At 36.1% G+C, this 27,964-nt stretch overlaps 1 protein-coding gene across 16 annotated transcripts in view; it reads left to right on the top strand.

The window, feature by feature from the left end:
- Positions 1–27,964, top strand: part of TMEM232 (transmembrane protein 232) — a 316,396-nt gene that overhangs the window by 3,827 nt on the left and 284,605 nt on the right. For 14 of the 16 annotated variants that reach the window (XR_012414003.1, XM_073994028.1, XM_073994025.1 and 11 more), the window contains one exon: positions 1,032–1,148. The gene's annotated coding sequence lies outside the window, so the exon portion shown is untranslated. Of the gene's footprint in view, positions 1–1,031; positions 1,149–9,220; positions 9,249–27,964 lie in introns of those variants that run through there. The other 2 variants (XM_073994027.1, XM_073994019.1) reach the window with 1 other exon arrangement.

Genomic DNA, 27,964 nt, shown 5'->3' with positions numbered 1-27,964 from the left:
CCATAACAAATTGAGCAGCTTAAAACAACATTTAATATCTCATAGTTTCTGTAATTTAAAAATTTCAGAGTGGCTTCACTGGATAGTTCTGTCTTAGGTTTTCCATGAGGTTCTAGTTAAGACTTCTACTTGGGATGCAGTCATTTTAGACTTGACTGGGTTTGATTAGGGCTGGAGGATCCCCTTCTAAGGTCTCTTACTCAGACAGCTGTAGAAAGAATGTCTTTATTTCTTGCTGATTGCCGTTAATGAGGTTTCAATTCCTTGCCACATGAAGTTCATAGAACATCTTGAGTGTCCTTATGATGTAACAACTCGGAGACAGACAGCAAGGAGGAAGCACAATGTCGTTTATGAGCTAATTACACCTCATCACTTCTGCCATGTTCTATTTTTTGGAAGAGGGTCACCAAGTCCAACCCCACACTAAAAGGGGAAGAGGATTTGACTCTATCTTTTGAAGGATTGTCAAACAATAGCATTTATATCATTAAAATGACTAAAATATTAAATCACTATATAACAATTAATGGGTAGAGGATATTATTAGGTGCCAAAACTAATAATGACATTTTTAGCCCAAATATTGACAGAATAAATTTTTTTACTTTTTTCCTTAGTAAATAGATATAAAGGATTAATTTTCCTTGAAAATAATATGATAGAAATACATATAACCTCCCAAAGAGCTTAATACATATTTTCAAAAGTCCAGTCATTATTATTGTTGAGTTGAAATACAAATGAAAACTAGCAGATTGTTTCAATAGTTTTCAAGAGTTGGCACAGAATGCTATGGTCCTACGAAACAAAAGTGCCTGTACAGAGCAAGCAAGTCATTCATTTATATTAACATTGTGATGGAAAATTCTGATGCTAAATAAATTCAGCTCACAGGATAAAATAAAAATTACCTATATTTTTTATTCAATAATTCACTCAGCAACATATATTAAGCATATACTATGTGTAAACCACTGTATTGGGTACTGTGATGCAACTATACACTATTTTATTTATATCTTTTTTAGAGACAGGGCATCACTGTGGTGCCAAGGCTGGTCTTGAACTCCTGGGCTCAAGCAATCTGCTCACCTCAGCCTCCCAAGGTGCTAGGATTACAGGAGTGAACCACTGCGCCTTGCCTGGTAAGTATTTTAAAAGGTGAAATTTAGTAATATTTTAAATATTTTACGTGTAAAATAACTTGAAATAAGCAATTTTAAAAATATCTTTCCAACAATAGAGGTGTTTTTGTTTTGTTTTGTTTTGTTTTTGTAAAATGATATGATATAACAATCCACTATGGTGCATTTGATCCTGATTACATTGCTAGGGAAGTTAGGCAAAGCACTTTAACATCTAAACATTTAATGGGACACACACAGTAAATGGAAGCAACTGAGAATATTTTAAATTGTGAATTGAGTATAAATTTTCTAAATTGCTGAGTTTATTCTTTTTCTACTTGATAGGCTATGCCATTTATGTTCAGAAGATGGTGATGCCCAAATTATTGGACTCAATTTTTCGTCCCTCTATCATAGTATTATACTGTATGTCCATACCCTTGTCATGGCCTCATGATGGGTAGAGTGGACTTTCCTGCCCTTTGTTTGGGGAGTTGGTAGAGTGATATCCTTGGGCAAAAAGTGTTAGCAGGTGTGACCCGAACAGAGGCTTCGCTCAGTTGGCTTGCCCTCTTGTGCTTCTGCCATAACCATGAGAAGCACCTCCTGAATAACCACTGCCCCTTCACTCTGGGCTCCTGAAGGAGATATTTGGAGCAGACCTGAACCCAGCTGGAAGTCTGGGGACAATCCCAGGTGAACCCAGCCAACATCAGCAAAATCCAGCCAACCTGCATGCAGAGGAGTGAATGAGAAAAGTAAATACTTGTATTTTAAACCACTAAGATGATTTTGGCGATAGGTGACCAACATGATGCTTTTGCAGAACTTTAATTGAATTTTATTTCTAAAATGTCCACTATAGGATTAAATACTATCATCACAAACATGTCAAATAACTGTGTAAGAGAAATTTTATCTTTTAGTAAGTTTTAAAATGCTGTGAAAATTAACCCATTGGTACAATAAATAATTTGAGTAAATGCAATATAAATTTCTTAAAATCTTGCTTTATCTTCTTTAACCTCTAGTAGATTTTTATAAGTTGAATGACCATTGTAATATCATTTGACTTTTTAAAAAAGTTTATTTTAGGTTCAAGGGTACATGTGCAGGTTTATTATGTAGCTAAATTTATGTCATAGGGGTTTGTTGTACAGGTTATTTCATCACCCAGGTACTAAGCCTAGTACCCAATAAGTTTTTTTTTTTTTCTGATCCTCTCCTCCCACCCTTCACCCTCAAGTAGGCCTTAATGTCTGTTGTTCCCCTCTTTGTGTCTCTGTGTTCTCATCATTTAGCTTCCACTTTTAAGAGAGAACACGCGGTATTTAGTTTTCTGTTCCTGCGTTAGTTTGCTAAGGATAATGGCCTCCAGCTCCATCCATGTTCCTGCAAAGGACATGATCTTGTTCTTTTTTATGGCTGCATAGTACTCCATGGTGTACATGTACCATATTTATGGTCATTGATGGGCATTTAGGTTGATTCCATGCCTTTGCTATTGTGAATAGTGGTGCAATGAACATACATGTGCATGTGTCTTTATTGTAGAATGATTTATATTCCTTTGGTTATATACCTAGTAATGGGATTTCTGGGTCAAATGGTAGTTCTGATTTTAGCTCTTTGAGGAACCACCACACTGCTGTCAACAATGGCTGAACTAATTTATGCTTCCACCCAACAGTGTATAAGAGTTTGTTCCCTTTTCACTGCAAACCTCACCAGCATCTGTTGTTATTATTATTATTTTTTACTTGTTAATAATAGCCATTCTGACTGGCATGAGATGGTATCTCATTGTGGTTTTGATTTGCATTTCTCTGATGATCAGTGATGTTGAGTTTTTTTCATATACATGTATGTCTTCCTTTGAAAAGTTTCTGTTCATGTCCTTTGCCTATTATTCAATGAAATTGTTTGTTGTTTTCATATATATTTGTTTAAGTTCCTTATAGATACTGATATTAGACTTTTGTCAGGTACACAGTTTGCAAATATTTTCTCTCATTCTGTATGTTGTCTGTTTTCTCTATTATTATTTTACCTTTGATTATCTTTCCTTTCTCTTTTTGACAGATAAAAATTTCAGATACTGTTCCATTTATTCCCAATAGCACTTAAAAATACTAATGAAAACTCTAAATATTTGGCAAAATGAAGAGGGGTATCTGATATGGTTTAGTTGTGTCCCCATCCAAATCTCAACTTGAATTGTATCTCCCAGAATTCACACATGTTGTGGGAGGGACCCAGGGGGAGGTAATTGTATCATGGGGGCTGGTGGTTCCCATGCTATTCTCTTGATAGTGAATAAGTCTCACAAAATCTGATGGGTTTATCAGGGGTTTCTGCTTTTTCTTCTGCCTAATTTTTCTCTTGGCACTGTCATGTAAGAAGTGCCTTTTACCTCCTGCCATGATTCTGAGGCCTCCCCAGCCATGTGGAACTGTAAGTCCAATTAAACCACTTTTGTTCCCAGTTTTGGGTATGTCTTTATCAGCAGCATGAAAATGAGCTAATATAGTAAATTGGTACAAACAGAGTAGGATGTTGCTGAAAAGATACCCAAAAATGTGGAAGCGACTTTGGAACTGGGTAATAGGCAGAAGATGGAATAGTTTGGAGGGCTCAGAAGAAGACAGGAAAACATGGGAAAGTTTGGAACTTCTTAGATACTTGTCAATGGCTTTGACAAAATGTTGATAGTGATATGAACAATAAGGTCCACGCTGAGGTGGTCTCAGATGAAGATGAGGAACTTGTTGGGAACTGGGGCAAAGATGACTCTTGTTATGTTTCAGGAGAGACTAGTGGCATTTTGCCTTTGCCCTAGAGATGTGTGGAACTTTGAACTTGAGAGAGATGATTTAGGGTATCTAGTGGAAGAAATTTCTAGGCAGCAAGGCATTCAAAAGGTGACTTGGGTGTTGTCAAAAGCATTCAATTTTAAAAGGGAAACAGAGCATAAAAGTTCACAAAATTTGCAGCCTGATGATGCAGTAGAAAAGAAAAACCCATTTTTTTTTTTAGGAGAAATTCAAGCTGGCCACAGAAATTTGCACAAGAAGCAAGGAGCTTAATGTTAATCCCCAAGACCATAGGGAAAATGTCTGCAGGCCATGTTGGAGACTTTCACGGATCTCCTCCCATCACAGGCCTACAGGCCTAGGAGGAAAAACTGGTTTTGTGGACTGGCTCCAGGGTCCCTATGCTGTGTGCAGCCTAGGGACTTGGTGTCCTTGTCCCACTGTTCCAGCCATGGCTGAAAGGGGCCAATGTAGAGCTTGGGCTGTGGCTTCAGAGGGTAGAAGCCCAAAGTCTTAGCACTTCCATGTGGTGTTGAGCTTGCAGGTGTGCAGAAGTCAAGAATTGAGGTTTGGCAACCACTGCCTAGATTTCAGAAGATGTATGGAAACACCCGGGTGCCCAGGCTAAAGTTTGCTGCAGGGGTGAGTCCCTCATGGAGAACCCCTGCTAGGGCAATGTGGAAGGGAAAGGTAGGGCAAGAGCCCTACTGGGGTACTGACTATTGGAGCTATGAGAATAGGGCCACCATCCTCCAGACCCTAGAATGGTAGGTCCACCAACAGCTTGCACTGTGCACCTGGAATAGCTGCAGACATTCAATGCCAGCCCATGAAAGCAGCCAGGAGGGAGGCTGTAACCTGCACAGTCACAGGGGTGGAGCTGCCGAAGACCATGACCCGGAGGTGAGACCTGGAATCAAAGGAGATCATTCTGTAGCTTTAAAATTTGACTGCCCCACTGGATTTCAGACTTCATGGCCCTGTAACCCCTTTGTTTTGGCCAATTTCTCCCATTTGGAATAGCTGTATTTACCCAATACCTGAACCCCCTTTGTATCTAGGAAGTAACTAGCTTGCTTTTGATTTTACAGGCTTATAGGCATAAGGGACTTGTCTTGTCTTAGATGAGACTTTGGACTGTGGACTTTTCAGTTAATGCTGAAATGAGTTAAGATTTTGAGGTACTGTTGGGAAGGCATGATTGGTTTTTAGATGTGAGGAAATGAGATTTGGAGGGGCCAGGGGCAGAATGATCTGGTTTGGCTGTGTCTCCACCCAAATCTCAACTTAAATTTTATCTCCCAGAATTCCCATGTGTTGTGGGAGGGACCCGGGGGAGGTAATTGAATCATGGAGGCCGGTCTTTCTGGTGCTATTCTCATGATGGTGAGTAAGTCTCACAAGATCTTTATCAGGGGTTTCCGCTTTTGCTTCCTCCTCATTTTTCTCTTGCTCCCACCATGTAAGAAGTGCTTTTCACCTCCCACCATGATTCTGAGGCCTCCCCAGCCATGTGGAACTATAAGTCCAATTAAACCTCATTTTGTTCCCAATTTTGGGTATGTATTAGCAGCATGAAAACCAACTAATATGGTATCGAATAGAAATTATTTACAATTAAGTTATACACTACATGGCAAATCTAAATGATATCACATAATATCAAAAATAGTAAGAAATTGTCATCTAGAAAGTTGTTAAATTACAAAATCAATATTAATTCTAATGCAACAGTTCAAACTGATAAATATTTTTTCATGGCTGTAGTTTTTTCCTATGATTCACTTTTGATGTCAGATTGTTTTCCCTGGAAAATCAATTCTAATCTAGGAAGGTAATTGCAGTATTATGGACTAATTTGAATCATGGCAGTGAAGATGCTAAGAGCCTTGATTCTAAGCAACTGAAGGACTGAAGCTTAAGGTTTGAGAAATATGATTGAAGAAAATATAATGCATATTTTAAATTGCTTAACTTACTAGTAGTTTCATCTCTTTCCTGACTTTTTAATGAGTACTCACTAAGTAGATTTCTCTAGGTAAAATTTTGATAAGTGCTATGTAAGAGTACTCAGAATGCTAGGGAAACATTGAAGGATGACTTCTAAGTTATCCTGAAAGAGAGAATGGTCATTGTGTTGGAAGGCTTCTAAAATGCAGTGTCTTCCAAGGTGAATGTGTCACTTTGGTTGAAGATAACAGAAACTCAATTTGTTAAACAGGAGATTTATTGACAGGATAATCAGGGTTTATAGAATTGATGGAAGGCTGTAAGATGAGGATTGAAATGGACAGAAAAAAAAATGCTGTTCTAGAGGACCAAGAAGTAGGAGGTACCACAACTGTCTTTTGGCAGGAAAATCTGTAAGGGTGCTGCTGTCTTTGCCCAGGGCACCGTTATTGCTACTTTCATCTTGATATTATTTGCTAAAAATTCAAAATCTTAAACTAGAACACATACTTGGCCAAGCTTCTGTCATATTCCAACACAGAGTTCTGAGAAAATGTGATCTGCCGTTTTTGACTTTTGTAGTGGACGATGAAACACCACTTCCCATTCGTATTACAAGAAGAATTCCCCAGGTAGCATGGAAGGGTGATTGGATTCTCCAGATCCAAAATGTTGACAAATATCTAACACCCAAGTCTTGATACGAGAGTAAGCATTTACCTGGTGTCTGGTATTAGGGAGCAGAGGGTGGTGTGTGTTTGTGTGAGTTTGTGGCAGCAGTTGAGGAGTGAGTGGGCAAGTGTATTTTCAGACAGAGGAAGAGCATGCATGAAGTTATTAAGAAAGGAGAGCTCATGATGTGTTTAGGAAACTTAAAAGATTGCTATGAGAGAACTGTGGAATTTAAAAATATTTTTTAATTGATTACATGGCAGTGGTAAAAGTTTTAAAAATAAAGAAGATTGGGCCGGGCACAGCCTTTAATCCCAGCACTTTGGGAGGCCCAGGTGGGTCAATCACCTGAGGTGGGGAGTTTGAGAGCAGCCAGGCCAACATGGTGAAACCCTGTCTCTACTAAAAATACAAAAATTAGCTGGGCGCGGCGGCAGGCACCTGTAATCCCAGCTACTCGGGAGGCTGAGGCAGGAGAATCGCTTGAACCTAGGAGGAGGTTGCCGTGAGCCGAGATCGCTCCATTGCACTCCAGCCTGGGGGACAAGAGCGAGACTTCATCTAAAAAAAAAAATGAAATAAAATAAAGAAGACTGGTTAAAAAAAAAAAAAAAGCAGAACAAACCTGGGCAAGTAGGCAATAATGTAGTTTTTGAAAGCATAATTATGTCATACTAAGTGGTTAGGATGGTTTTGACATGCTTATTTTCCTAATTGCTAATTAATGGCCATTTCAGGTCTATATATATAAAATAATTTTTTTAAAACGTATTAGATTTGTCATGTCAAAACTTCAATGTAGATGACTAATTAAAGGGAGAAAGGGGAGGTATGACTTTATTATATTTAGTTTTCATATGTGAATTTTCTAAATATTCTTGTCATTTTCTGTAATCATTGTGGGTCTCCTATTAGCTTAATTGTGCTCAACCTCTTTACAATTTTTCCCCACTGAGTTAAAATGGCAAATTTATCATATATAAATTTTATGCTTTTTCTGTAATCTTTCATTCTACTGATATATATATAAATAAAATCAGTAGATACATATAGAAAATCAGTAGATATATATAGAATAAGTAGATATATGTAATATATGTATGTATTTGTGAATTCTTCCTTATATAAACATGTTCTGTTGTCTTCAGTATAGAATCAATGGGTTGACTTTTTTCTGTAAATGCAGTATAGTTTCAATTGATTTTTATATTATGCAGAAGAATTTTTTATTTGACCTTCCTTTTATTCTTTTTATTCAGTCTTCATTTTATTATGAATAACCTGGTTAACAGTTTGTATTTTTTATGCTTTTAACACTTTTCTAGATCTCTTGAAATTAAAACAAGCAAGCTAGCAGAGTATTATTAAATACCACAGTCTTTTCATTTTTATTTTATCTGGATTATGGTAAGCACTGTTGACATCTAGGATTTGTTCTGTAACATATGTAGTTTATGGCCTTTATCAATTTCATTTTTTCATTATTACCTTTAACTTACTACTTTTCTAGGAGTGATATGTCAGAGAAGCCTGAGATCAAATATTGTAATTTCTGTTTTAAATATAAAAATACACTCAAAAAACAAAAAAACTTAATTCTGAATTGAGGTATTTCAAGTTAAATTTTCTTTCGAAGTTTTAATTTTTTAAGGTAGTTCATTTCGTAGGACAATCCCTGTACATTACATTTGCAGTTTTTTTTTTAAACAGAGCTCTGTTTCCCAGACTGGGGTGCAGTGGCATGATCTCGGCTCACTGCAGCCTCTACCTCCTGTGTTCAAGCAATTCTCCTGACTCAGCCTCCTGAGTAGCTGGGATTATAGGCGCGTGCCACCACGCCCGGCTAACTTTTGTATTTTTGGTAGAGACGGGGTTTCACCATGTTAGCCAGTATGGTCTCAAACTCCTGACCTCATAATCCTCCCACTTTGGCCTCCCAAAGTGCTGGGATTACAGGCATGAGCCACTGCACCCGGCCTACATATGAATTTAATCATAAATGCTCTTCCCCATTCTTCCATATAGTATTTTACACTGGTGAACATTTGTAAAATATATACATTTGCTCGTTAGTAGACGTAGGAATTCTACAAGGATTTTTAAAGGACTTATATTAGATAATTCTATTGCATACTACCTTTAAAAATAGGCGTTCTTTGTTTAAATTCGCCCTCTGGTGGTTAGTACATAGCAGAACATTCTAGGTGCTTTGTTTACTCACTGACGGGTGCTGAGGACACTGGTTGCTCCAAATTTTCTACGTAGAAAGAACTTACGAACAGCAATTTGATTTAAAGACATAGCTACTTTTGGTATGATAGGCGTGCTGGTTTGTTTTGGGGGAGCGGCATTAAGACACTGAGGAGACATTAAAGCACTGTCAAGCCACTTTTTGCCGCGGCTTCTGGCAGGATATGCAAGTATGTACAATATTAGAAACAAATCATTACTATGTTCTTTAAAAACGAATAAAGGTCTTTCACACAGCATTGCATTTATTCTTTCGAAATTGAATACAAATGTGGTGGAGACGGGGCCAGGGCAGGTGGAAATTTATTTTTAAGTCCTGATTGGCTAAGCTCTGGTCACGAGACCGTAAAAGAGCGACGTCTCTCTCTCAGAGCGACTCCCACAGCGTCCTTAGCAACCAGCCTTGTGGTTTCCAGCGGCCCAGAGCGCAGCGGTGAGTGATTAAGAAGTCCTGCTTCAGATCACTTGGGAGCTCAGGTTATTGTCATATTTACCATCCCAGGGCAACTGGAAGACCCACAAAGATCCTCACAGGGGAATATTGAGCTTCTTTTCTCAGGGTCCCATAGCTTTGTTAGAAGAAACTTGCTACTATTTTGGTAGGTAAAATGTCTGCTCACAAATGCTTAACATTTTCCAAAATGTGTCCTGTATGTAATTCTAGGAGATGATGTTCTAAAGATTTCTCTGGTCAATACATTTAAAAAAACTATATGTCACACTGCTACTTAGAGAGATTTAGAGTATATATGAGCACAGTAACACTGAGAAATAGCAAAGTACTCGCAACCCCAGACCGGGCCTGCCATTTGGGCCCCTCCTAAGAGTCTAAGCAGTCCATCCTGGAACAGCCACCAGGTCATTTGATAGGGGAAGCTTTTTACTGGGGAGAATAAAGGAGGTGGGAACTTTCTTATTTCTATGAATAGGGAAATTCATTTAATCTCCCCTGGACTCACTTATCCTGGAGCAACCCTGAATTCAGAAGACCAGTCTTCACACATCTTCTGTGGTTGGTGAAATTGCACCTTTTCGATTTTTATTTATTTAATATGAAGACTGTTTTGGACCTCAAAAGAGAAGGTTCAAAAATTTGGCGCTGTGTGTGTGTGTGTGTGTGTGAAAGAGAGGGGGGATACACTGAAGATGTGTAATAGAACAGTTTTTAAAAGCCATTAATCTTGAGAAAAATATCCAAGTTGTCTATTGGGAAAAATTTCTAGGAGGGGATAAGATGTAAGAGTCTTATATACCTTACCATCTTAACAGTATGTCTGAACAAATTCTATCATTTGGTTGGTCAAATAATTTGCTTCTTCAGGTTAGAGTCTAAATCTTGTATTCTCTAATGCATGTTACCTTTCCAAAGTCTTGATATAATTTTAGTATTATCTGTTTTTCAGAAATTGTCTTTTAAAGTATGCATTTTAACCTTATTTTAATTGAAGCTTTAAAAAATATATGAATAATTAATAGTAAAACTAAAAAAAGAAATCTGGGTCTGTGCCAGGTTGCAGATGAACTGCCAAGCACCCATGCAGACTGCTATAGCCATTTCATGAGCTGAAGCATTTCTCTTTAAAGGATAAACATTCTTGGTTTTGGCAATCCACATACATACTTGATTCAAGGTAGCAGATTTTTATTTCACTAAGACCTATTCTGCATGAACCCTTATCATCTTAATGAGTAGTGCTATATTGTTGCTGAACATCTGATTATCAGAATCATTCATTGTTATGATAAATTTGATAAGTGTTCCTGTCGTGAAGTTCATTGTCCATCCAGATCTCCTGGTAAAGTGTCTGCTCACAAATGCTTAACATTTTCCAAAATGTGTCCTGTATGTAATTTTAGGAGATGATGTTCTAAAGATTTCTCTAGTCAATAAATTTGAAAAAACTACATGTCACACTGCTACTCAGAGAGATTTAGAGTATATATGAGCATATTAACACTGATAAATCTTAATATATGCAAACCTACTTACTTTTGTCTAATCCAGTGGTTTCTCAAACTTATTTAACAACAGAAAGCTTTTCGAGGTAATTTAATCCCAAGAAGCTGTATTTTACAGAATGTATTTTAAAAATTAGTGTTCTAAACTGTATATCACACTTATTTTTGCTTATATTTCCATAAAACCAAATGAAAATTCATTTCTTTAAAATGTTTCCTACTGATTCATTACAATACTGAAGAAAATAAATCTCTTTTAAAAATACACCACCTTAGTAAATTATTTTATTCCTGTTACTTTCATTGCATTTTCAACAGTAATATAATCACTTGCTAAATCCATATTGACTTTAGGTTTACTAGCTTCTTACCACAACATGTCAAGTTTTTTTGTTGAAACCATATTTTTAACATTATAATATGTATTATGTAGCAGGTGCTCTATATCTATCTGGTGAATGAATAAATAAAAGATAATTGATTCCTCTTTTAGAGTTCTTTTCTGCAGAAGACCAGTTATTTAACTATTTGGTGAATGAATAAATAAAAATAATTGATTTATCTTTTAGGATGCCTTTCTGCAGAAGGCCAGTTAAATGATTTTAACAGTAGTCCACCAGAAAAATGATGAGAACCTAATCTCATGGAAGTGGCCATGACCTAGGATTTGATTACTTATTGTTTTGGGAAGTTATAGAGAGCATGGAATTGAGAATAACTCTGAAATTCCTAGCTTGTCAGTTTGAGTGATTATATTAACTGAGATTTATTAAAGTAATACTGGATTAAGAGCAGTGTTTAGGGACCTGAAGTGAGAAAATAACCGGTTAAGTTATAGACAGTTTAGATTTTTCAAGTACTTGTCTTTAAGCTGTGTGCCCAGAATTCAGTTGTAAAACAAATCTAGAGCTCAAGAGAGGTCAAGATTGGAGGCAGGTACTTGGGAGTCATTGTTCTACAGTGCAGTTTGCAGCATAGGAATGGATGGCATCGACTCCAGAGAGGTGAGAATGTGAAGAGAAGGGTATTCTGGCCACAGGACTGATACGAATATCAAAAGATATAAAGTATGTGAAAGTACTTTGCAAACAATAAAGTACCATGCAAGAGTTGTTATTATTACATCCCAGAAGCCTTACTGAAGAAATGGGTTTGAACTAGGTTTTCAGGAAGGTGTGAGATATCCTAGGATTGTATTTGATGTTATATAACAGAAACTCAACTCCAACAACTTAACTAAATAGGGATTTGTTTTTCAAATAACAAGAAGACAAAAAGTAGAAATCTCAGAGTTTTTGTGGTTCATCTCTAATGCCATAAATGTTCCAGGCTTCCGTCTTTGTGTCCCATCATTGTTGTATGTGGGCTTCATCTTCCTAGTCATCTCCTGATAGCAAGGTGACTGTTCTATCACCATTCTTATGTCTATCATCCAGGGAGGTAAAAGAAATCGAGAAGGGACAAGGAAGAAGGTATTGTGCCTCTATCATGAAAGTGAACTTTACCAACATTCCCTACTAAGCTTTAGCTAGAACTGATAGGTGCAAAGAAAGCTTCAGGAGAAATGTTTTTTAGCCAGAGACTTTGCTACTCCAAACAAAATTAGGGTTGCTTTAATAAAACAATAGAAGAATGAATATTGGATAGGAAGCTAGTGGTACCAAGAGATATAGTAGTCCCCAAGAGTATAGATGATAATGTATATAGGGAGAGTTGTGTAAACAGAAGTAATACTTTGCTAATAGCTAACAGTCTATATAGATTTTGAGACTTGTAGGATACTCATTTAGCATCTAATTTAAACATAATGGTACCCATGGATGACAATCTCAGTAGGCCCCCAAATATAAATAACTTGTGATCAATATCCTAGTCAAGAAGTAGCCATGATTTATTATATTTGAGCTCTATTACATTGATAGAAAAATGTAATAGATATTTTGCCAAACAGGAAAACACACAGCCCCACCTCTCTCTCTTGCACTTGAGATATGTTTCTGTTTGAACACATAGTCTTCAGGTTATGTGTCAACTGGTCTAATGCCTTAAAGGAATTTCAGTTCAAAACAATAACCACTGCCAAAAATCACAAAGGAGAAAATAGATAATCTGAATAGACCTATAACTATTAAAGAAATGGAATCAATAATTAATAGCCTTCCAAAACGGAAAGTAGCAGGCCCAGATAGGTTCACTGGTGAATTTTACCAAACATTTAAGGAAAAAATTATATCGATTATCTGCAAGTGTCTTTCAGAAGATAGAAGCAGAGGAAATACTTCCTAACTCATTATTTCAGGCCAGCATTACCCTAATGCAAAATAAGACAAAGACATTATAAGAAAAGAAAACTACAGACAAATATCTCTCATGAAAATATACTCAAAAAGCCTCAACAAAATATTAGAATATTGAATTCAACAGTATATAAAAAGAATTAACTCTGTGTCTACTTCTGCTTCTGGATTTGTTTACTTCCACTAACATACAGATAGATAACACATGTAAGCAAATAAAAAGTATTATGGCTCTGGTAGCCAGCCTCTAAGATGCTCCCAATAATCTTCGCCTCTTGACATTCACACCCTTTCATAGCCCATACTCACATTGAATCATGGCTTATCTGTATGACCAATAAAATGTGGTTGTGGTAAAGTAATGATACAGGCTTTGCAAGGCTAGGTATAAAGGTATTTAAGCTTTCATCTTGGTTTCTTGGATTGTTCTCTCTGGGGGAAGCCAGCCTCCATGAGAGCACACAAGAAGCTCTGAGGGGACGTCCACATGAAGAGGAACTGAGGCCTGCTCCAACAGCCAGTGTTAACTTGACAGCCATGTAGTGAACAAACCACCCTGGAAGTGGATCCTACAATCCTAGTCAAATTTTTAGGTGACTGAAACCCCTAGCTGACTGACTGAACCTGCAGCTGCCATTGGACTGCAACTTCATGGGAAATCCTGAGCCAGTTATACCTAGCCATGCCACTAACAAATTCCTAATCTGGAGAAACTGTGAGAGATAATAAATGGCAGTGAGTTTTGGAGTGACTTGTTACACAAATTAGATAATACAACAACCAAGGCTTTTGTGAGTTTGTTTTTCTAAAGATGTAGGGGAAAATGTAATTTCATTGTCTAAGAACTTTTACTTCTGCCATGTCCTTTCTTCTCTCTTTCTGTCTTGCATTTCCACCCTACCACATCTCTATCTTCTGCAGCCTCCACTTAACCCCCAACCCCTGACAATGTTTTACGTGATATCAATAAAATACTACCCTGGAATTCAACTCTCTAATGGTTTGGCTGCTGCAGAAATAATATTTTTATGGGTTTTAAGAAGTGATTCTAACTATCGGGCAGTGCCACCTGCTAGGCAACATCTGTAAATGCATGGATGTGCTTCTGCTTCTCTGCCATAGCTGCCTCTTCTGAGATTCCTTTTTCTAAGCCACCCTGGGATTCTGATGAATAAAATTATATTTCTCTTCTTGTTTTAAACTATGTCTTTCTTATTTGGGGATCTAATATACAAAACAGGTTAAAATGGAGCTCCTCTGGTCAGTCTAGGGAGGCAGAACCACCCCCTCTTACTTCCCAAACACTGACACACACAGGTATATATATACACACACACAATATGCAAACTCACACATCTCACACATATGATAGCTTATGAGTCATTTCTGTGGAACATAGCTTGAAATTCAAAATTCTATATCAGTATTTCTCAAGGCAGGAGAGGTTGTGATACTGTTATCTTGAGAGCAATAGTTCTTACTTACGAGGTACTCTCTCAGAATTGAGGAATATATTTAGCAACCCTGGACCCTGGGCACTGAATGTCCTTTATCAGAATCTTAGACATTATGACAAACAGAAGTACATCCATGCATTTCTAGATGTTACCCAGAAGGTAGTACTGCCCATAATAAAACCACTTCTTAAAACACACAAAAAAACTTCTTTTGGCAGCAGTCAGACTGTTAGAGCTACATTTTATTGGTGTCTCACAAAATCTATCAGTGTTTGTTGTAATGTCATATATTTATATTGAGTGTAAAAGACTGCCCCATGAAACCATTTATTATTTTTACCTTCAGGAGGTTATTCATTACATTATATTCTATCTTCTTTATGATGGCTTTAGAAAAATTGTCTTATAACTTTACCAGGAATAACTTTTTCCCCTTAAAAACTGGTTTGTTTTTAAGCAGTAAATGGTTGCTTTGAGAATTATTTTAAGATGAATGTATACTATACCTTTAGCAAGTGAGTATATATGAATTTGTGGCATAGATTTTGTATGTTCATCTCACTATATCTCTTTCTTACCCTATTTTATTCTTATCTATTTTTTGCCAGTTTAACATTTAATTTTCTCTTATATTTATTTTTGGAACTCATCTGAAAGACTTTTATAAATGACAGTGCACCAACAATTGAGCATGTATTAATGTGGAGTGGTATATTAATAGGAAGAAGCATAATATAGCACAGAGCACTCAGTCAAGCTTCTAGTCCAGAAAGTGTATGATTTTATCTGAAGTAATTTGGAATAAATTTACTTGAAGGCAAACTGTTCTATATGAGAAGTTGGACCAAATGTTGATTTGGGCAAAAGTGAATGTAGTAAAGTGGGAAAAAAATCTTGAAGGCTGGCATCAAAATAACTCTTAAACAATGAACTATTACAGAGAATTCCACTTGAGTCATGACTCATTCCATCTTCCCCTGTAAGTACAACATAAGGTAAGCTGAACTTCGTGCAGAGGTGGCCAAGATGGTGGGACTCCCTCTCCCCTCAGCTTCCAATCTAGGGTTACTGTATCTTATTAGTAGGGGCAGTCTGCCAGCATTTCTAATCCCCTTCAACTCAAATTTAAAAGACTAATTTCCTGGTGATTGTGGCTGAGAGGTTGGGGGCTCTCTTACTTCACCCAGTCTTCATGCATAAGAAAGAGGCTTTATATTAGCATCAGCAAGACAAGAATATTGATACCCTAATTTCCCTCATTGCAACTCATTATAGGAGAGAAGTTTCACAAGAGAAGAGGCAAGCCAAGAAGACTGGAACCTACTGCCCTGCTCAGCTCCTAGAATAGTGGCTTGGAGACTGCCCAGGGGAAAAGGCAGTCTGTAAGAAAAAAACTCTGAAATCCTCCCCAAAGAAATTAACTTTATTTGAAACATAAGGTTCAAGCCTAATGCTGCTCTTGAAAATAATTTCTTCTCTAAATTAAGAGCAACAAGCTGTACTTCAGGACATCTAGTTCACCAGAGAGAACCGGAACAAGGGACAGCTAAGAACAGCCCTCAAAACTGTCTCTGCCTGAATTTAATTGGATCAGACTGCTCAGCAATTTATACTCTAGAGCATTTTTTTAAATCAGTAGAGTAATTAGTTGGTAATTATTGGAGACTAATTGGCTGGCATGTAACACAGAATGAGGCACACAGTTTAACAGAGAGAGTACAGAAAAAGACAAAGAGAGCCTTGCCAAATTCACTGTCATCCCAAGGTGACAGTGTGAATGCCCAAGGCTGTACCCTCTGAAGAGTGGCATCGAAAGCTTCACAGAGTAGAAAAAAATATAATTTGCTAAAATATCCTAGCCAAGTCATAAAATAAACCAACAATAACAAAAACAAGCTCAGAAGACGGAGGAAGCAAATCTGTACCCACAATTGCTACAATATATTCCCTAAAATAACCAATTTCCAACAAAAAATTAAAAGACATCTAAAGAAGCAGGAAAGTGTGACTCATATACAGGAGGGGGAAAAAGCTGCAAAGACTGCCTGGAAAAGGGACCAGATATCGGATTTATTAAAGACTTTGAAGTAGCCATTGTGAATATGTCCAGAGAACTAAAGGAAACCATGTTTAAAGAGGTAAAGGAAGATATGAACACAATGTCTCCTCAAATAGAGAATGTCAATAAAGAGAAAAGAGTGAATTTTATACACATGCACAATTATATATGCGTGTGTGTGTATACACACACACATGCACACACACAGAGTCATGTGCTGCATAGTATTTCAGTCAAAGATGATTGCATATGTGACAGTGGTCCCATAAGACTATCATGGCAAACCATAAAGCCTAGATGTGCAGTAGGCGCTACTATCTAGGTTTGTGTAAGTAGACTCTTTGATGTTTGCACAATGGCAAAGTTGCCTAACAACTCATTTCCCAGAACATATCTCTATCATTAAGTGACACATAACTATATATGTGAACTATATTCCATGAAATAAATGGAAATTCTGGAGTTGAAATTTATTAGAGGGTCTCAATCATAGATTTGAACTGGCAAGCTAAATTATCAGTGTACTTGAAGATATAATAATAGAGTTGAGTGCAATCCAAAGAAAAGAGAAAAAACAAAATGACAAAACGAGTAGAACCCTTAGAGAAATAATGGGACTCCTTTAAGCAAACCAACTTTCATGTAATGGGAGTGTTGAGAAGAGAAAGAGAAAGGAGTATAAAAAATATTCAAGGAGATAATGGCAAAAAACTTCACAAACACTAAAAAATATTAATCTTCACACTTAAGAAGTTCAGTGAACTGCAATTAGGGTAAATACAGAAGAGATCCACTCTCAGACATTTCATAGGAAAAATGCTGGAAGCTAACTGCAAAGAGAAAATCTGGAAAGCAGCAAGAGAAAAATGACTCATCACATACAAAGAATGCAAATAAGATTAACAGCTATTCAGAAATGCTTCTCATCAATATAATTCTTCAATTTAATATTTTCACCTTAAAAGGTATTCTGTTTTGAAAACTTCATAATAATCCTGGTATGGATACAGTTCTTTATCAGTTGTCTGAAAGCCCTGAAGGTAGGCTTTTGTAATTCAGATTTTTTCTGATTTTTAAAATGATAACACCGAATATCCCCAATGAAGTCTATCTAGCACGACACTCTATAATCAAATACATAAATATATTTGCAAACAAATATATGTAGATTTATACTAAATTTGACAAATATGTATAATTTTAATATTACAGTTTATATTGAAATAAACTGACAAGTGAAATAGTTGGATAATTATAGACGCAAAATATTTGGATACTTCTTAGTTCTAGGAAAATATTCAATATACTCTTAAACACATACAGATTCAAACTAAGTTAAAGACCTTGTATTAGTCCATTCTCACTGCTATACACATATTACCTGAGACTGGGTAATTTATAAAGGAAAGAAGTTTAATTGACTCACAATTCCACGTGACTGGGGAGGCCTCAGGAAACATGCAATTGTGGCAGATGGCAAAGGGTCAGCAAGGACCTTCTGCACATGGTGGCAGGAGAGAGAAGAGTGAGGAGTGAAAGGGGAAGAGCTCCTTATAAAACCATTAGATCTCCTGAGAACTCCCTCATTATCATGAGAACAGCATGGAAGAAACCGCCCCATGATCCAATCACCTCCCACCAAGTTCCTCTCTCAACATGTAAGGATTATGGAGATTACAATTCAAGATGAGATTTGGGTGGGGACAGAGCTAAATCATATCAGACCTGTATATAAACACAATGACTTTTAAATCATACCTCAGGTTGCTTAAGGACATTGAACAAGAGGACATATCGGTTTTGCTATCTTTGTTGTCAGGTGGTGTTTGAGCATCTTATGATGGGATGGAAACAGAATTACTGAGTAATGAGTTAATACTTTGAAAGTTGGCCTTTTAAATGACTTTTTCAAGGATCATGTCAAATCAACATGGGTCCAGGTATTAGCAACAGAGGAAATGGCATCATTAATACTGAACTCATTCAGATCTTGGTTTCTTGGACCTCTGTTAAATACAGCTAGCCCACAGTTAAAGAAAATTTTATACTTTTATTAATAGAATGTAAAATTTCATAGCCATATGTCTTTGTCACAGATGTTACATTGTGTGTGTGTATGGGGGGGTGGGGTAACAAATATTGAAAATATTACTTTTTACAAGAGGACCAGGAGAGGATATAAAGAGCAGTTGTCTGAGAAGAATAAATTTTACAGTTTTTGTTCTAGTCCAGATTGCCTATAGTGACCTCATGTCCCTGGTACAAAGTGGTCTTTCAACTAGTCAAGAAATACTTCTCTGATGATCCCTTCTTTATTGTCCACTTAGTGATGTAGACAAATTGCTATATACTTCATACACCATGTACATTGGCTTTTTCTAATTACGGTCCAGTTTATCCTGTACCATTGGTATACACACACAAAAAGCCAACCAGTGCTTAGTGTCCTTAAAACCTGTAGCTTTCCTTCCTTAGTCATGGTTAATGTTCTTCTAAAACATAGCACTGGTACAGAACTGTTTCTTTAAGTTTAGGACTAAAGTTTTGTTGGCAAAAAGAGTGACAATCTTTAAAACAGGGATCCCATACCACTGACTACAGACTAATGCTGTGGCCTATTAGTAACGACAGCAACAGGTAAGCGGTGAGTGAACAAATGAAGTTTTGTCTGTATTTACAGCTACTCCCTATTGCTTACATTACCACTTGAGCTCCACCGCCTGTCAGATCAGTGGCAGCATTAGATTCTCATACGAGTGCAAACGCTATCGCAAACTGTGCATGCAAGAGATCTTGGTTGCAAACTCCTTATGAGAATCTAATGACTGATGATCTGTCACTGTTTCCCATCACCACCAGATGGAACCGTCTGGTTGCAGGCAAACAAGTTTAGGGCTCCCACTGATTCTACATTATGGGGAGTTGTATAATTATTTTATTATTAATTACAATGCAACAATAATAGCAATAAAGTACATCATAAATGGAATGCACTTGAATGATCTGGAAATAATTCTCCAACCCTGTCTGTGGAAAAATTTTCTTCCACCAAACTGGTCTCTACTGCCAAAAAGGTTGGGGACCTCTGCTGTAAAATATTTGAAGAAATGTATTCTGAGCCAAATATGAGTGTCCATAGCCTATGACACAGCCCTCAGGAGACCCTAAGAATATGTGCCCTAGGTGGTCAGGGTACAGCTTGGTTTTATACATTTTAGGAAGACATGAAGCATCAATCAAATACAATTAAGATATACATTGGCTTGGTCTAGAAAGGTGGGGTGGTGGGTTCCAGGACATAGGTAGATTTAAAAATTTTCTGATTGGCAATTGGTTGAAAGAGTTATTATCAGTAGAAAGGAATGTCTGGTTTATAATAAGAGGTTATAGTGACCAAAGTTTTATCATGTAGATGAATTCTCCAGGTAACAGGCTTCAGAGAGAATAGACTGTAAATATTTCTTAACAGACTTAAGGTCTCTGTTGATGTTAAATGCTGGCCAGCTTTCCCTGCATTCCAAAAGGGAGGAGGGTATAATGAGGCATGTCTGACTGCCCCCTGCTTTCCGTCATGGCCTGAACCCATCTTTTAGGTTAACTCTGGAGTGCCCTGGCTGAGAGGAAGGAGTCCATTCAGATGGTTGGGGTTGAAGCGGGCTTAGAATTTTATTTTTGGTTTGCAGCTTTCATCAGATATCACCTTAGAAAATGTGTTAATGTAATTTTCAGAAGAATGTTTTTTCATAGAGATATTCAGATATTTTATATCAAGAAGCTTCCTAACTTTCTACAGCCAATCTTTTGAATATTTACGCTGACATTCAGTGTTCAGCTCTTCTGTCTTGTTTAGTGAGCCATAAATCAATCATTTCCTCTATTCAGTTTAGGATTATTTCTTATGTTCACTGGTCATTTACATTTAGTCTCTATACTTTTGCTTGCTTTTCTTAGTCCTTTTAATTACAAAATTTACATTTCTTCAGCCTAGGATTTTTTTTTCATAATTTCTTTAATTACTGTTTCATCTCTGTTGATTCCTTTGCTCCTTCATGAATGACGTAAATGACATTGATTTAGGCTGGTTAGATTACAAAACAATTAAAGGCCTTCATGTTCCTTTATGGTTTTGAAGAGAAAGAATAATATTTTTAGCTGCTTTCAAATTTTAAGTATATTGTTTGTTCATTGGATGAAGATATTTATATTCTTTGAATGAAGGGTTGAAATAGACAAAAAACCCTATTAAGGGACAGATATGTGTAAAATATGTCTTATTCATATTTAAATTTATATTTGTCTATTCTCTAGCTCTTGTCATACTTTTATAGAATGTGATATTAATCAAACTTTTTTCTTGGGTAATTATTTTCCTAAAATCACACCAGCATTATCATGGAATTTAGCATCTTCAGATGTGATAATGTTGGTTTACAGGTCAGTCCTTTTTCTCTAGATTTAATTTCTTAAGGAAAGGCACCATATTTTAATTATATTTGTATCTCTCAAATACAGGAATCTCAAACATTATTAGCACTTTTATGTTTTGTGAAAACTGAATCAAATTGAGTTTTCTAACTGACAGTCACTTAAAATGAATAATTTGAATTCTGTTTGGTATTGCTAAATATAAACTGGTCAAAAACAATTCTTTATTTTTAGTTTGTGTTTGTGTGTGTGTGTGTATTTATTTCACATTGTATGTTGGACGTTGTGTCAACTAAAAGGTTAAATAACAGACATTACACCTTAAAGAAATTTTAAGTTAATTTTATTCTAAGCCAATTTTGACGATTAATAGCCTGGGGAACACAAAACTCACCCCAAACTGAAAATATGTCCTCGAGTGGGCTATACAAGACACAGTTCTGTTACACAGAAAATAGGAGAAGGGGAGCAGTGAAACAAAGGTGACATTCTTTCAATTTTGATTGGTGCTCAGAGACTTTACACACAAGATAAAGCAAATATGTGGTTACCATTGTATATAGGTAAAAGGTTAATGAGCTATAGGTTTTCTAGAGATGATTAATTATATCCTGTTTTATCTGATGGACAAGGTTGTTATCAGTACATGTCAATGAACTATTTGACAGCCTTCAGCCCTGCAGCAGGGAGTTCCAACTTGCCAAATTATACTCTCAGTTGACAGACCAGATGAACTTCCTGTGGCTCAAAAGTAAAAGTAGACCCAAGAGTCCATGGCAGGGTGAAGGGTGCAGTCCCATTCTCTGTCCTTAGAAAGTATTGCAAAATTTGTTTTTCTGCAACCAAGTCAAAGAATAGTTCCTGAAAACAGTTGCAGCTGAGAATTCTTCCTGACTATTAAAGACCACCTGATGCCAACCCACCAACCACCTGGAACCAACCAATTAAGAGAGGCTGGTGATTTGGGGTTTAAGTCCACCCAATCAAGACTGTTCTTCACTGCCCTGACTACAGTTCCTTGCAATGCAGTTTGCCTTTATAATTTCTAACTCTCTGCCACCCAGCTTGGGAGTGCACTTCTGTTTTACAGAAGGCTGCATCTCCCCAATCTGAAGATTGATTATGTTTTTAAGAAGATAAGGCATCTTTTCTCTCCATAGATCTCGTGATCTTTTGTTAACAAGCTTTAGTTTATAGGCCTGGTTTTTATTATCCATATGTCAAATCTGCAGCCATCTTGGGTCACTTAAAGTTTTTTTTTTTTTTCAAATTTTGAAATGAATAGCTTTATTGCTTTAGCTCATAAACTTAAGTCTTATTTTTTTTCTTATGGGTGCATAGTAGGTGTATATATTTATAGAACACATATTATATTTTGATACAGGCTTGCAATGCATAATAATCACAATATGTTAAATGGGGAATCTATCTCCTCAGCATTTATACTTTGAGTTACAAACAATCAAATTATACTCCTTTAATTATTTTTAAATATATAATTAAATTATTATTGACTATCGTAAGCCCATTGTACTATCAAATACTAGGTCTTATTCATTCTTTATACATATATTTTGCACTTATTAACCATCCTCACTTCTGTCCCACTTATTAACCATTATTAACCATCCCCTTATTATTCTGTCCCCTTATTAACCATCCTCTCTTCTGACCCTTCCCAGCCTGTAGTAACAATCCTTGTACTATCTCCATGAGTTCAACTGTTTTGAATGTTAGATCCTACAAATAAGTGAAAATGTATGATGTTTGTCTTTCTGTGCCTGTTTTTATTTCACTTAACATAATGACTATCCATATTGTTGCAAATTAGAGGATCTTTTTCCTTTTATGGCTGAATAGTACTCCATTGTGTGTAAATACATTTTCTTTATCCACTCATCTGCTGATGGACACTTAGTTTGCTTCCAAATCTTGGCTATTGGCTATTATGAAGAGTGCTATGACAAAAATGAGAGTGCAGATATCTCTTTGATATACTAATTTCCCTTCTTTGGGGGTATATACACAGCAGTTATATTGCTAGATGTTATGATAGCTCTATTTTTAGTTTTTTGAGGAAGCTCCAAAATGTTCTCCATAGTAATTGTACTAATTTACATTCCCACCAACAAGGTATGGTGGGCTACCTTTCTCCACATCCTCTCCAGCATTTGTTATTGCATGTCTTTTGGACAAAAGCCAATTTAAATAGGGTGAGATTGTGTCTCCTCGAGTGGGCTATACAAAACACAATATTTATATATTTTGATACATAGAAAATTGGAGAAGGGGAGCAGTGAAACAAAGGGGATGTTCTTTCAATTTTGATTGGTGGTCAGGGACTTTATATACAAGATAAAGCAAATATGTGGTTACCACTGTATATAGGGTAACAGGTTTTGATTTGCATTTATCTGATGATCAATGATGTTGAACACCTTTTTACATGACTTTTTGCCTTTGGTGTGACTTCTTTTGAAAAATATCTATTCAGATATTTTGCCCACTTTTTGATTAGATTATTAGATTTTTTTCCTATAGAATTGTTTGAGCTTCTTAAATATTCTGGTTATTAACCCCTTGTCAGATGGATAGTTGGCAACTATTTTCTCTTATTCTTTAGGTGGTCTCTTTGTTGATTTTTTTTTGTTGTTGTTGTGCAGAAGCTTTTTAACTTGATGTGATCACATATGTCTACTTTTGCTTTGGTTGCCTGTATTTGTGGGGTATTACTCAATGAATTTTTGCCTAGACCAATGTTCTGGAGAGTTTCTTCAAGGTTTTCTTGTAGTAGTTTCAGAGTTTGATTTTTTTTTTTTTTTTTTTTTTTTTTTTTTTGAGAAGGAGTCTCACTCTGTCAGCCAGGCTGGAGTGCAGTGTCACCATCTCGGCTCACTGCAAGCTCCACCTCCCAGGTTCACACCATTCTCCTGCCTCAGCCTACCTAGTAGCTGAGACTACAGGTGCCCGCCACCACACCTGGCTAATTTTTTGTATTTTTAGTGGAGATGGGGTTTCACCATGTTAGCCAGGATAGTCTCGATCTCCTGACCTCGTGATCTGCCCGCCTCAGCCTCCCAAAGTGCTGGGATTACAGGCGTGAGCCACCATGCCCGGCCCAGAGTTTGATTCTTAAATGTAACTCTTTAATTCATTTTGATTTGACTTTTGTATATTTCAAGAGATAGGGGTCTTGTTTCATTCTTTTGCTTATGGATATCCAGTTTTCCCAGCACTACTTATTGAAGAGACTGTCTTTTACCCGGTGTATATTCTTGGCACTTTTGTCAAAAATGAGTTCATTGCAGGTGTGTGGATTTGTTTCTGGGTTCTCTCTTCTGCTCCATTGGTCTATGTGTCTGTTTTTATGCTAACATCATGCTGTTTTGGTCCCTGTAGTATAATTTGAAGTATATTTGAAGCTCTGTAGCGTAATTTGAAGTCAGTTAATGTGATTCCTCCAGTTTTGTTCTTTTTTTCTCATAATAGCTTTGGCTATTCTGGGTATTTTGTGGTTTCATATAAATTTTAGGATAGTTTTTTTTCTATTACTCTGAAGAATTTCATTGGTATTTTAATAGGGATTGCATTGAATCTGTAGATTATCTTGGGTACTGTGGACATTTTAACAATATTGATTCTTCCAATCCATGAATGTGAAATATATTTCAATTTTTGTGTCCTCTTCAATTTCTTTCACCAATGTTTTATAATTTTCATTATAGAGATCTTTCATTTCTTTGGTTAATACCTAGGTATTTAATTTTATTTGTACCTCTTGTAAATGGAATTGCTTTCTTGATTTCTTTTTCACATTCTTCACTTTTGGCATATAGAAATGCTACTGATTTTTGTGTATTGATTTGTATTCTGCAACTTTACTGAATTTGTTCATCAGTTCTAATAGTTTTTTGGTGAAGTCTTTAGAGTATCCCAAATACAAGGTCATATCATTTGCAAACAAGGATAATTTGATTTCTTTCTTTCCAGTGTGGATGCCCTTTGTTTCTTTCTCTTGTCTGATTGCTCTAGCTAAGACTTCCAGTACTATGTTAAATAGCAATGGTGAAAGTGGGCATCCTTGTCATTTCCCAGATTTTAGAGGAAAGGCTCTTTCCATTTTCCCCCATTCAGTGTGATACTAGCTGCAAGTCTGATATATATGGCTTTTATTATGTTGAGGTATGTTTCTTCTATACCCAGTTTTTTCAAGGATTTTTATCATGAAGGGATGTTGATTTTTATCAGTCATCTCACCAATTGAAATAATTGTATCGTTTTTGTCCTTTATTCTGTTGATACAGTGTGTCACATTGATTGATTTGCGTACATGGAAGCATCCTTGCATCCCTGGGATAAATTTCTCTTAGTCTTGATGAATAGTCTTTCTAATGTATCATTGATGTTGATTTGCTAGTATATTGTTGAGGATTTTTGCATCGATATTCATCAGAAATATTGGCTTGTAGTTTTTTTTTTTTTTAATATGTCTTTGTCTGGTTTTGCTGTGAGAGTAATACTGGCCTCAAAGAATGAGTTTAGAGATATTCCTTCCTCCTATACTTTTTGGAATAGTTTGAGTACAGTGGTATTCTTCTTTAAATGTTTGATAGAATTCAGCAGTGAAAACATTGAATCCTGCACTTTAAGACATTTTGTTATGGATTTGATATTATTGCTCATTATTGGTCTCTTCAGATTGTGGATTTCTTCATGGTTCAATCTTGGTGGGTTGTATGTGTTAAGCAATTTATTTCCTCTAGATTTTCTAATTTTTTGGCATAGAGTTGCTCATAGTAGCCATTAATGATCCTTTGAATTTCTTGCGGTATCTGTTGCAATTTCTCTTTTTTCATCTCTGATTTTATTTGAGTCTTCTACCTTTTTTTCCTTCATTTGTCTAACTAAAGGTTTGCCAATTTTATCTTTTTAAAAAACTGGCTTTTATGGTAATTGATTTTTTAAAAAATGTTTTTCTTCATTTCAAAGTCATTTGTTTTTGCTCTAATCTTCAGATTAGACTGGGTCTCACCTGCAGTCAGCATGTCATTACTTTTCTTCTACTAATTTTGGGTTTGATTGGCTCTTGCTTTTCTAGTTCTTTAAGATGCATCATTAGGTTACTTATTTGAAGTTTTTCTTCTTTTTTGATGTAGACATTTATAGCAATAAATTCCCCTCTTAGTACTGCTCTCATTATATTCCATAGATTTTGGTATGTTGTGTTTCCATTAACATTTGTTTCAAGAAATTTTAAAATTTCCATCTTAATTTCTTCATTGACCCACTTGTTATTCAGGCGCACATCATTTAATTTTCATGTGTTTGTATAGTTTCCAAAATTCCTCTTGTTATTGATTTCTAGTTGGATTCCATTGTGTTCAGAGAAGATGCCTGATTACAATTTCATTTAAAAAAATTTTTTGAAACCAGTTCTGTGACCTAACATATGGTCTATTCTAGAGAATGATCCATATGCTGAAGAGAAGAATGTGTATTCTGCAGCTGTTGGATGAAATATTCTGTAAATATTTATTAGGTCCATTTGTCCTATAGTGCCAATTACATTTGATGTTTCTTTGTCAATTTTCTGTTTGGGAGATCTGTCTAATGCTGAAAGTGGGGTATTGAAGTCTCCAGCTATTCATTCATTGAGATCTATTTCTCTCTTTAGCTCTAATAACACTTGCTTTATATATATGTGTGCTCCAGTTTTAGGTGCATATATATTTCTAATTTTTATATCATCTTGCTGGATTGACTATTTTATCATTAAACAATGACCTTGTTTATCTCTTCTTACAGTTTTTGTCTTGAAATATATTTTATTTAAACAAGTATTAAACTCCTTCTGTGTTTTGGTTTTCATTCACATGGAATATCTTTTTCCATCTCTTTATTTTGAGTCTATTTGTGTCTTTACAGGTAAAGTATGTTTCTTGTAAAGGAGGAATCATTAGGTCTTGTTTTTTCATCCATTCAGCCACTATATTTTTTTTTATTGAAGAGTTCACCCCATTTACATTCAAAGTTATTATTGAGAAGTAGGGAGTTACTCCTGCCATTCTGTTATTTGTTTTGTGGTCTTCTCGTCCCTCTTTCCTTTCTTCTTGTCTTTTTTTCTTAGTGAAGTTGATTTTCTCTGGTGGTATGACTTAATTTCTTGCTTTTTATTTTTTGTGAATCTGTTGTATATTTTTCAGTTTGCCTTACCATTAGGCTTCCGAATACTGTCTTATAACCCATTATTTTAAACTCATGACAACTTAGTGCTGATTGCATAAAGAAATAAACATACAAAAAGAAAACTAATAAAAACTCTACTGTTTAACTTCATCCACCTGCTTTATAACTTTTTGTTGTTTCTCTTTATGTCTTATTATACTACTATGTCTCAAAAACTTTTATAGTTATTATTTTTGATTGGTTCATCCTTTAGTTTTTCTACTTAGGAGTAGTTTACATACCACAATTACAGTGCTATAATATTCTGAATTTTTCTGCATGCCTACTATTCCCAGTGAATTTTGTGCCTTCACATGATTTCTTATTTCTCATTAATGTCCTTTTCTTTCTGTGAAGAAGTCCCTTTAGCATTTCTTGTGGCAGATGACTGGTGTTGGTGAAATCCCTCAACTTTGTTTGCCTTGGAAAGTCTTTATTTCTTCTTCATACTTGAAGGATATTTTCATCAGATGTATACTATTCATGATTCCCAAGAGCCTGCTTATTGCTCTATCCCTTCTATGGCCAAGCTGGTACCTAAAGTGCAAGACAATGTCACATTTACTTGCCCCATTGCTTTTTTGCAGACAGAAGGAGTCTTTTACTATAGCCACCAGAACTGCAAGTGTACTGGGTCTCACCTGGAGTCAGCATGTCTTAGAGTCTCACCCAAGGCTCATGGCGTAATACCTGGATATTTCTGTTGGTTATTTAGAGCCTAAGGGCT

The sequence above is a fragment of the Macaca fascicularis genome, chromosome 6 (assembly GCF_037993035.2).
Source record: "Macaca fascicularis isolate 582-1 chromosome 6, T2T-MFA8v1.1".
Classification (NCBI taxonomy): domain Eukaryota; kingdom Metazoa; phylum Chordata; class Mammalia; order Primates; family Cercopithecidae; genus Macaca; species Macaca fascicularis.
Note: the sequence above shows the minus strand (reverse complement) of the source record. Positions and strands in the feature narration are given on the sequence as shown.